Here is an 11,687-nt window from a genome sequence, read left to right as displayed (position 1 = left end):
GCAACTAATTTGGTTTTAATTCCTGACATCCCATGTTGTCCTTTGAAACTCATTAGGAGTTTCCTTGAGTACAGTACCAAAACAAAAAACATAAAAAAATGTTTTAATTGGGCAGGGATGAAGCTTACTGGTAGAAATCAAGCATAAAACCCTACTTTAGATTGCCACCCCCCCAATCCCCACCATGGTCTCCCATATCACCAGGTGCAATTACCAGCCCACAGCAACCAAGCATTCCATCTTTGTCTGATCACAGTAACATCAGCAACAAAGGGGCCGGGGAGATAGCATGGAGGTAAAGCGTTTGCCTTTCTTTCTTTCTTTCTTCTTTCTTTTTCTTTCTTTCTTTCTTTCTTTCTTTCTTTCTTTCTTTCTTTCTTTCTTTCTTTCTTTCTTTCTTTCTTTCTTTCTTTCTTTCTTTCTTTCTTTCTTTCTTCTTTCTTTCTTTCTTTCTTTCTTTCTTTCTTTCTTTCTTTCTTTCTTTCTTTCTTCTTTCTTTCTTTCTTTCTTCTTTATTTCTTTCTCTCTCTCCCTTCCTTCCTTCCTTCCTTCTTTCTTTCTTTTTCTTTCTTTCTTCCTTCCTTTCTTTCTTTCTTTCTTTCTTTCTTTCTTTCTTTCTTTCTTTCTTTCTTTCTTTCTTCTTTCTTTATTTCTTTTTTCTTTCTTTCTTTCTTCTTTATTTCTTTCTCTCCCTTCCTTCCTTCCTTCCTTCCTTCTTTCTTTTTCTTTCTTCCTTTCTTTCTTTCTTTCTTTCTTTCTTTCTTTCTTTCTTTCTTTCTTTCTTTCTTTCTTTCTTTCTTTCTTTCTTTCTTTGAAACTCAAAGAAGCTTTTATTTTTCATGATCAAAGAATACAGTATGGGATTTATATATTAGGCATGCACTTCTATCTGAAATGACAGCTTTTAACTGGCCTAATCTGTTTAACTTAGTTAGGCACATCTTTAATTTTTTGAGACCCTGAGATATACAGGGTTTATAAGCTACCTTTTTCCTTATAGTAATTTAGTAATGTGAATTATGCTCACTGCTGAGGGTACTTTATCACTAAAGGCCTCCAGATTCTCAGGCTGACTGTCCTACCTGAGTATCATACTTCATAGAGATAATTAACTCACAGTAGAAGGGAGATAATCTAGAAGGGTAAAGTGTAGTATATGAACATTACAGATTTTTTTCCAGCACTCATAGTTAAAACACTGGAAAAGGAGGTCTAGAGTTTGTTACCAAATTGCTCTTCTTCCTTTTTTGAATGACACACCTTAATCTCCACTAAAACCTGAAACAAATCCATACACATGATGGATTATAACTGTGGTCCCACTACCAAACCAGTAAAAGCAGTTCCATCAAAATGATACAAAGCACATAATGGGACTTTGAAAATCTATCTAGTAGTTTCCCATTAACCAGTCAACTGTCTTCACAATGTTTCCATTAAAAAGCACAACCAAAAATACATATGATCCCAGCCAAACACACCAAAAATTGGTCTTTGTTCATTCTTAGGTTTTGATGGGATGTCCCAAGAGTAATACAGGTGGGAGTCCACACCCTCATAGCCTTTACCTCAACTATCCAATCAATTGGTCTTCATGTCTTGAAGTACCTTCATTTTCCAAAGAGGTATTACAGAGATCAGTCAGAAAAGCTTTCTGAGAAGACTGGTTTGGATTTCTGGGTCTGTTCCAGTCGATTCAAGATGAATTGGCTTGTATCAATGAAGCGCTCAGCACAGTTCACAAAGCAGGCCTCAGCTCGGCTGTCCAACTTTGGTCCAGGCTTGTCCATGCACTTCTCCCAACAAAGTTCTGTTATCTGATGCACCAGCTGCTGGAAGCGCTGCTTCTACGTCTCCACCTCCATGAAATGCTGCAACTGCGGGTCTCCGGAGCCCAAACTGCCGTCTGACGAAGAGGAGGAATCCATCCCAGCGCCACCCAGGTGTTTGCCTTTCATGCAGAAGGACGGTGGTTCAAATCCCGGCATCCTATATGGTCCCCCGTGCCTGCCAGGGGCGATTTCTGAGCATAGAGCCAGGAGTAACCCCTGAGCACTGCTGGGTGTGACACAAATACAAAAACAAAAAACAAAAACCCAGCAACAAAGAGGGATAAATATTGAATCCTGTAAATATTTCTTGAGCACCCACTATGTATTATATTATACACTCTCCTAGATATTTGATCATCGTCCAAATCTGGTTGCCTTTTCTTGTAGAAACTCCCAGAAAAAGAGGAAGTGGGAACATATGCTTAGGAGACTCAGCAGGTGTAGGTATGACTTAGTCACTAAAAACGTGACTGTAGGGGCTGGAGAGATAGCATGGAGGTAAGGCGTTTGCTTTTCATGCAGAAGGATAGTGGTTCAAATCCTGGCATTCCAAGATCCCCTGTGCCTGCCAGGGGCGATTTCTGAGCCTAGAGCCAGGAGTAACCCCTGAGAGCTGCCGGGTGTGACCCCAAAAACCAAAAAAAAAAGTGACTGTCAATTAGGAGAGGACAGTGACATGTGTGTACAAATGAAAGGGACTAATTGGGTAGTAACAAGGACAGCTGTACACCCAGTGGTGGCCTGCTAAATATTGACTCTGTGGCAGTGAAACTAGTTGACAACGAAAGCGAAATCAACTCAAAGGGTGACAGCAGGGCACACAGTACAAGCACTCCGTTGCCCTGAACAGTTTGGACTGTGTGGTCATTGACAGACGTAGGGTGTCGGATATCGACAGTAAAAATGATGGACAGGATGACAGCCACAGTGCTGATAGCTCTGCCTGGTCTACTGAATGCGATTATAAACACTGATGCAGTTGGAGTCAGTGTGACAATGACAGCTCTCCGAATGACTGAGTATTTATACAAGCGTATGTTAACAGCGGGTAACTCGGCATTGTACCGAGACAACTGGATTTAGACGGCATGACTGGAGTGACAGAAAAATTAGCTGCGTCAGTGATAAAGTGACAATGTGCTTTGCAGTAGGCCAGCGCTGTTGTGACTTAATTAATCGCATACTGTCTGTATCTGACTTTCATGGATTTGGTGTGTGAGGCGGGTAACAGGGGCTCCAAAAAGAAACGCTTGTAACATACAAGTAAGTACAATGGAAAAATGAGCAAACAGAAAAGCTACACTCCCTTCCCCATTCCCACCCCAGCCCCCCAACTCCTAAAATTGTGAGCGGAGAAAGAGGCAGGATCAAAATGCTTTGCATTGTTGGGGGGGGCCTCCGGATGCCTAACTTTAGCACCCAATGAGAATGGGCCTGGGAACAAAGCTCACGAGGTCTTCCACCTTCCCCGAAGTCATGTTTTGGAGGAAAAAATAAAAGCAAAGAAGCCTTTTGTGTCTACTTCTCCGCCATTCTTTGAAATAAAATCCTAAATCCAGCTTGGTCCCAGTTAGGGACGCAGAACGCTCCCAATAGGAATCAGTCCGGGAGCGTCGGGAGGAGGGAATAAACTAGGGGTCAGAGGTCAAAGCTGAGCCTGGCGAGCGGCGGCTCAGGCAGGCGCGGCATTGGCTAAGAGAGCGCACGTGACCACGCTGGGCCCGCCTACCCATCACGTGACGGGCCGGTCGCCCCCTTCCGCTTTCCACCGCTTCTGCGCTGCTCTCAAGATGGCCGCCTTCTGGCGTCTCCGGCGCTGTTGAATGGAGAAAGCTTTATTGTTCCCTATCGGGGCAGGAGTGTTCGTGTCCTCTCTGGCGCTTGTCAATAAAGAACGGCAGTTTGAATCGGTGCTGAACAGGTAACCATAGAAACGGGGCTGGGACTCCCGCGTGGAGACCCCTTTGGCGGCGAAAGCCTGGGGAGAGTTCTCCGAAATGAGGAGGGTGCAGAGACCCGAGAACCTTCCCCCCGACTTCCGCGTGGCACAGTCCGCGGGGGTTCGACCAAATCCCTACTTTCTCCCCGCCGCGGGGACCGACCGATGTGGTCCCTCTAGGGGCGGCCTGAGCCCGGCTAGCGGGATGCGTGCTAGTGGCCCCAGGCCTGCCCTAGGTCCTCTCTGCTTCGGCGCCATCTGGGCCTCTGCCCGCGGATCCCGCTCCCTCCAGGTCACATCCCCTTTCCCCCCATCTCATTTTTGGTCGCTCGGAGCTGACTACAACGAATACTTTTTAAATGGGGCGCTGGGTGGGATGTTGCGGCCTGACAGCCATTCGTTGAGTTTGTAGAAATGACAAGGGACCCAGTGCCCTCATTTGAAGTTTGACTTGAACATGGTCCAGTTCATGGGTGGTCGCTTTCCAGCTCCAGGCCCCAAATTGAGTCGTTGCGACAGATATTGTACAGCTTTTTTGCACTTTTAATTCATAAAACTGAACATCTTTCTCTCTGGCCCTTCGGCGAGCAGGTGTGTCAATCTCTGCTTTAGACACTGGTGGACCTTTAGCTCACAGAATCTTCTGGCTTTCCTAGGTTTGTGTTTTTTTTTTTTTTTTCCTTTCTGGTGTTGCAGAATGATTTATTATTCAGACTCGGACTTGTTTTCTCCCATTTTGAATAACAATTCTCTCCACCCAGCCATCCCCAAAAGCCCGATGCCTGCTTTATATTCATGCACCGTACCTCCCGCGCCAGTGAGGCTCTTACAAGGAAAGTGACCGTGTTTCGGTTTTTACCAAAGAGGACGAGCGCCTCTTCCGAACTCTGCTTCTCTGGCGGGGTGGACTGGATTATGAGTCTGGCGAAATGAACTCTTGCCCGAGATCCTTCTGCTTGGTGGCCCGTGGTGTCATCCTGTCCCGAATGTGTTCCTTCGAATTAAGTGCACTGGCACTCCTGCTGCTTCTTTGTAGAGTTTGCGGAGGTTTCTTTAGAATCTCAAAGTGAACACTTTCACCCACTGGACCCAGAATCAGGATGCTTCTATCGTGATCTAACTTAGAGGTCTGCCTCCTCTTATAGCGGTGTTTACTGAACCTGCTTGCTCTTCCTTACCTGATTCTTAGCTCATGGTTTCAGCACATCTCATTCTTGCACGTATGCATACCACTGTCACCCAGTGTCTCCATTTTTGTACCATAACTCTGATTCAAATCCCTGGGAATACTCAGCACCAGCAACATGATCTCTGCCTTTCCACTGAATTTTAACGCTGGTGGCATGGACAGATGGTGAACAATAGAGCTGTCAGGTACAGATGTTACTGTAGCAGAGAAATTAATTTCTAGTTAATATTTGAAATCGGCAGTTAATATTTATAGTGCATACCTGTGTGCAGAGGGCTGCACTGTGTGCTTTATTAAGTTCTCATTTAAAATCACCCCTTTGGCAGTGTTAATATTCATGTTTTATTATTTTATTTGAGTCTCCAAAGTGGTGCTCAGGGGGCCCCTCACAGGGTACTGGAATTACCTGGGCCATCCAGGAGGTGCTGGGGTGCTGGGCAGGGACTCCAGGACTACACCTCCTCACACGCTGAAGTTCTATGAAGTCCATCCCTGATAGATCTTATAGAACGCATGGAGGTAAGGCGTTTGCCTTTCATGCAGAAGGTTATTGGTTCGAATCCCGGCATCCTATATGGTCCCCCGAGCCTGCCAGGAGCGATTTCTGAGCGTGGAGCCAGGAGTAACCACTGAGTACTGCCGGGTGTGGACCCCCCCCCCCACCAAGGCATGGACCTTTACCAATTCCTATCCCTAATCCCCCATTTCTCAGGTTCCCAAAGTTTCCTTTTTATTAGTTTGTTTGTTTACTATTTGTCTATACTTGGCAGAGCTCAGGGCTTACTTCTGGCTCTGTGCTCAGGGATCACTCTTTATATCAAGTGGTCTGCAAGTGGTGCCAGGGATCAAACTTGAATGACTGAATGCAAGTCGAACACCCTACCTTGGCCCCCAACAGGCTCGTTTTAAAGATGCCCAAGGTGCTCGTTTTAAAGGGCCTGGGATCTGAAACTGCTGATTTTGCTGACCACCCTGTACTGTTTCATTTATCGATTATTGTGTCTATCACCTAGGGAGGTCCTTAGGGATTGGAGCCACACCTCACCCATTTTTGTGGCAACTGATAGATAGCTAGTACCCATAACCTGACACTTTTTAAATATTAAAAAAATCCAGGCCTTTCGTTGAGCAAATAGTTGAATGCTTGCTTAGCACTCAGTACCATTTGCTGTGTATGCAAGATGAAACTAAACTCGGGGGTCAAAGACAATATTGGCAATAACTAAGTTATTCCAAATTGTGGCAATGGCTATAAAGGGAAAAGCAAACAAGATAAATTGGGCAGAGCACTTTTTACTAAATGGCTGGGGAAAGGCCCCTCAGAAAAGGTGCTACTTGGATCTGTTAATGCTCGTTAAGTGACTGGGAGTCTGCCCACTGATGAGGGAAAGGGGAAGGAAATGGAGTTAGGGATGGGTGGATGGGGAAACTTCAGTTAAGTTTAGAGATGGAGCTGGTAAAAACTTGGGGGTATTGGAGAACTGAAAGAAAGTGACTGTTGTGCTGTGGTTCATAGTCACGTGCTCTAAGTCCCTGCACTGAACTCAAATTGCTGTTCCTTGTTCTACATGTTCTAAGAAAGTTACACATGAGTTATGTGCCATGACATCTGGATAATGGTACCTCCTCAAAGGATGTTGTATGGAATAAAAGAAAATGTAATAACAGATTCTGTGTTATTTTTCTTCCTGTAATTACACATTTATGGAAACTTTAAGTATTTAAAGGAAAAAAGTTCTGTTAAGAAAGAAACTTTTCTGATTAGGATTTTAGTGTTTTGTTTTTTGCCAAATTAGGAAACTCTATATAAAGAGAATATAAACTTAGTGTTTTAAGTTTGAAACCACTTGTGTTCATCCATTGCAGCCACAGGCATGTTTTAAGGCATTCTCAGAAAATAGTGGTTTCTTCTAGTTGGTGGTAATTAAACTATTTATTTGCAAAAGATTTTGGGCTTCCTCTTAAAAGTTTTAAAATAATGTTGCATTCTTTGAGCAGTCATTTCCTGCTTTAAAACAAGTAGCAGAGCTTTTGAATATGGAGTAAGATGATGTTTGGGCTCATGAATTTGAAAAATTACAGACAGTAATAAATCAAGCGAACTGTGAGATGATCAGCAGTGTCAAGTCTTGCACTACACTGTAACTGGCAACCATATTGCACATGTCATCAGAAGATGGAGCCCAGCCCAGCAAATGGAGCAGGAGCTGGACAGAGTGGCATGTTAATGCAATGTTAAACAACAGGCCCTGAATTAAATGGCTATTTTAGGTTTGGGTGGGACCTTCACTTTAAAGTATTGCCATTTTACTCTGTGATTTGGGTCTGCTGGGTTCCAGGAAAGAGGAGGTGGTAACACTAGCTTTGAAGGATAATATAAAACCTGCAGGAAGAGCCAGGGCATACCAATTTGTTTTCCAATCTATTTTATTTCAGTTCAAAGCATCATTGCAGACAGGCAGCACAGGAAAACGAACCACACTTTGGTAATATTCAGCGGCTTCTGACGATTGAGAAAGACCGAGCATAACCAAAGTGTGGCTTGTTTTCTTGGACTATCTGTCTGCAAAGATGCTTTGAACTGAAATAAAATAGATTGAAAAACAAATTGCTCTGCCCTGTTGCCTCATACTGAGTATTTACATTGCCCTTCTCCAGGGCGGCCTGTGCCAGCACCCTGGGGGAAGCCAGTGACCCGTCAGCCTCTTTCAACTCTTCAAGAGAGTGAGTGCTTTGATTTCCACAAGAAAATTGAATTGGGATATATGGTTTTCTGGATCTCCAATAGCCTGCCTTCTAAAGCTGTCATCTTGATAATGTGGAGAAAGCAAGCTGTAACTACAAGGAGGAGAGAATTAAATATTAAGGGCATTTAAATTCAAAGATGAGATTGTCATTGTCTTTAAGTCACACTGAGGGCTGCGACATTTTCCTTTGCAGAGAGCATGCAGTTTTCAGATTCTTGCAGCCACCCAGGGAGAGAAGGGTCAGAAAAAGAAGCTAGCTTTTCTTATAGTTCCCTAATGCTAGTTACCTTTATATCTTCAATCATGACACCAGGCATTTCATTTTCTCCCATAAGGTAAAGACACTAGAGCCTATTGATCTGAAGTGGGAATTATTCATCTGAAGCAAATGATCCAGTTGTAATGGATTCACAGAGCTTTTACATTTGCTAGCAATTTTGTATTTAAAAAAAAAATGTCCAGGTTTCAAGGAAGAGAGCTCATTACTTTAATCAAATCTCAGAAGAGTCTGTTGTTGGTGAAAAGTTTGGAAACAGGGCTAAGGGCGTGGAGTAGGGAGATTATCTAGTCTCAGTATAGAGAGTATGGCAGCCTTCCAGCTTGACTCACTGAACCTCACAGGTGAAGTTCCCAGGGGACTTAGAACTGCTAACAGCCTGCCACATGGTGTGGACACTTAGGCTCTACCAGTCTCACAGGGCATTTGTTAAGCTGTACAGTGTGGGAACTTGTCCTCCCTGCCTAGTGTTTGAGGATCCTTGTTCAAGAGAATGCGGGCTTCCCCAAGAAAGGAGAAACAAAGGAATTAAACATCCCAAATTGGGATGTGGGTGACCCCAGCATGGACTATGTATGTACTTATGCCCAATTGGTTTTAAGGCGTTTACAGTGTGCTCCAGTTTAGGCCTGGCAAAGGAAAAGGACTTTGAACTTTTGCCGGTGGGCTTTCCTATTCTTATGTTAAGGCTTTTATGGCTGCTACAGCTTTTCTCCTGAGGGGTCTAATATTCTCTAGCCTGGCACTGGCATCATTCAGTCTTCTCAGCTCTCAGTTCCTGCCTGTCTAAAGAGGGTTCCATCTCAGAGCAACTCCTTTTTCAGCTTGTGTCTTGGTTTTATTACTTCACAAAATTCATTGACAGGGCCCCCCTACCTCAAAAGGTACAGAGCCAACAATGAAATAGCACATATTAGAAGTAGTGATGAAAATCTCCTTGAAACCAGGACTTTGTACTTTCTGGGGCCGTGACCCCAAAGATTTGAAAGTATCTTTTCAGGCTTTGTTTCCTGTCTGAAGTGGTCAAGCATAGTGGAATGTTTGTGTAAAACTGGAGCTAACTATCCAATGAGAGGCTTCAGAAATACTGTAGAGATGATGGCTTGTCTTTATTCCACTGGAGGCTGGTGAAATGGGGGCTCTCCACTAATAAGGGGTGTCTGCAGTTAGTAGATATTGGGCTTCTTTCTTTTTAAGAGTAGAGGAAGCCTAGTAATAGTAACCCTTTGTTGTCAGGCCAGAGCTGCATAAAAAGGGAAAGAGGAGACAGAAACTGGAGTAAAGGAAGAGAGGGCACTTCTTTATCTCAGAATTGTCTCCTACTAGGACCTCTGAAAAAGTCAATTCATAGGTGTAATTCTGGTTTTATTAATACTCAAAAAGAAATAAAAGGAAGGAAATACTTTTTAGATCTTAGGTTACTTAACTAGGTAAACCTAGAACCTCAGCAGAATACTACTATAAACCAGACGGGTTTGTTTGATTCCTGTATTTTTCAATAGTTTGCAAATGAATTTAGAGACTGTCCATCTGTCTGAATCCCTGGAGCCTTTTTCCCTGATCTTTGCGACCTTGGGGTTTGGTTCAAAACTGTAAAGGTTGAGGGAGATAAGAAACCAAAGACTGGTCAAAAAAAATGCAGCAAGTAGGGCGTTTGCTTTGCACACAGCCAACCCAGGTTCAATCCCTGGCATTACCACATTGGCCCCCTGAGTTCAAAACCAGGATTAAGCTGAGAGGGGGAGGAGGCATACAAACAAACCCAGAAACAAAAGACTACAAGTACAAATGATAGCTTTTGAGGTTCTAAATATTGATCACTTGAATGATTTTTTTTTTAAGTGTAAAAGCAGAAATAAGCTGTGTGTGGTTCTTTTGTTTTCTTTTGGGGTTATGCCTGTGGCAGTCAGGGGTTACTTCTGAAAGACTCAAGGGATCATTGGGATGCCGGGGATAGAACCCAGGTTGGCCGCTTGCCAGGTAAATGCCCTACCTGCTGTGCTTTCACTCCAGCCCACCCCGTTGTGTGGTTCTATTTACAATGTTGAGGCAATATTTGCAAGCAATGTTGTGATGTACTAGTTCGATCAGCTTTCTAGGACTACAGCTTGACTGCTGGGTCTTCCTTCTAACACCTTAGTTTCCTGACCCCACATGATCTGAATGACTATCTCCTGGAGGCACTGAATTTTCTTTCTTTCACCTGGTAGGTGAACCACAGTGGCAGAAGATGAGGAGACTACCCCAGACCCCTACCTCAACCTATGTTCTTAATCTTTTCCTGATGTGCTTTCCCCCTTTCTTCCTCCACTTCCAGTGACTCAGTCATAGCCCTTCTTCCTTTTTTTAGTTAAGACTACAATCATCTCTTGTCATGGATTACTGCAGCAGCCCTGGAGGTGGTCAGCTGGCTTCAGCTTTGCTTGTTTCCAATCTGCTTTGTACACTGTTACCAATGATCTTTATAAAGCACAAATGTGAACATTCTGAATCAGACTCAATATTAGATAAGGACCACTACCCTTGCTCCAAAACCAGAGATAAGGACAGCTGTCCTGGTCTGGAATCTAGTACTCCAAAAAAGGTGCTTCCCTGATTTCTTTCTCTAATAAAAGCCTCTTATAGCTGTGAAGACAAAAAGGTTGCTCCCTACCCTTTGGTAGGTGGGATTTGGACCTTACCCAACTATACTCAGGACTTACTCCTGGCTCTGTATTCAGGATTACTCTTGGTGGGCTCAGGGTACCATATGTGGTGCCAGGATTAAATTGGGGTTGGTCACATGCAAAGCAAGCACCTTAGCTTCCATACCAGCTCTTCAGACTGAAGATATTTGCTTTGAGATTGTGAGTGCACTGTCTTCCAACCTGCCAATTTGTAGCCAGTTGAAATTCTTCTCTACCATCACAATGTCTCTCAAGTCACAGCAGAACTGAACATTCTTCAATGATTACAGTTTTATGCCTTTATTAGAAACTCCTGAATAGTAGCCTAGAAGACAACTTCATGGGCTCTGTATGCAGAAGGCCCAGATTGGTTCAATCCGTCCCCTGAGCTGGGTGTGGCCTCCAAAACAAAAATAGGTAGATAGTGAAGTTCTTTGACTTGTCAGGTGCAAGACTCAGACTGCTACTGATATCTCTATGGTTCTCCATCCTCATCTGTATGTCCTCACATCACTTCACTCTCACGTTGGGCACTAGTTAGCACCATTCAGTGGACCAGGACAAGTAGCTCTCACTCTGGGGCTTGTATGCTCACTCAGACTCTGTGATTTTGTGAGTATCTTAAGCAGGTCAGGAGCAATGCCATTATCTGCAGGGACTGTATGTTGTTCCATGTGGTTTCGTTTGCCCACCACATAAATGCACTTGAGTTGGAAAGTTAAACACTGCCCTGGACTCACTTGATATAGTGGCTTTTCTCTACATGGTTTGCCGTTTGCTTGAAAACTTAGTAAACACTTAGTCCCACTTGTTTTAAACTTTAAGGACTAAAGTTTCTAGAACTTTTTACTTTTAACTGTGATCTTGCTTCTTAATCATGTAAATCATTTACTTGATTCCAAAATCAAGACTATTGTAAGGTATATTCACAGTAGTTTTATGCCTGCCTGACCCCCACTTTTGATTTAAGGATGCTGTCAGAGTTTTGGGTGTTTGGCAGTCTGTAGGTCAGAAAGAATATTCAGAAAGATACTTGT

At 43.6% G+C, this 11,687-nt stretch overlaps 1 protein-coding gene and 1 pseudogene across 1 annotated transcript in view; one reads left to right on the top strand and one right to left on the bottom strand.

Moving 5' to 3' along the window:
- Positions 1–813: 813 nt before the first annotated feature.
- LOC126011364 (mitochondrial import inner membrane translocase subunit Tim8 A-like) lies at positions 814–1,928 on the bottom strand (annotated as a pseudogene).
- A 1,664-nt stretch (positions 1,929–3,592) lies between these two features.
- Positions 3,593–11,687, top strand: part of ZBTB40 (zinc finger and BTB domain containing 40) — a 78,824-nt gene continuing 70,729 nt past the window's right edge. Inside the window, exon 1 of the mRNA XM_049774631.1 lies at positions 3,593–3,753. The gene's annotated coding sequence lies outside the window, so the exon portion shown is untranslated. The remainder of the gene's footprint in view (positions 3,754–11,687) is intronic.

Source organism: Suncus etruscus, chromosome 6, assembly GCF_024139225.1.
Source record: "Suncus etruscus isolate mSunEtr1 chromosome 6, mSunEtr1.pri.cur, whole genome shotgun sequence".
Classification (NCBI taxonomy): domain Eukaryota; kingdom Metazoa; phylum Chordata; class Mammalia; order Eulipotyphla; family Soricidae; genus Suncus; species Suncus etruscus.
This window is presented reverse-complemented; position numbering and strand designations above follow the sequence as displayed.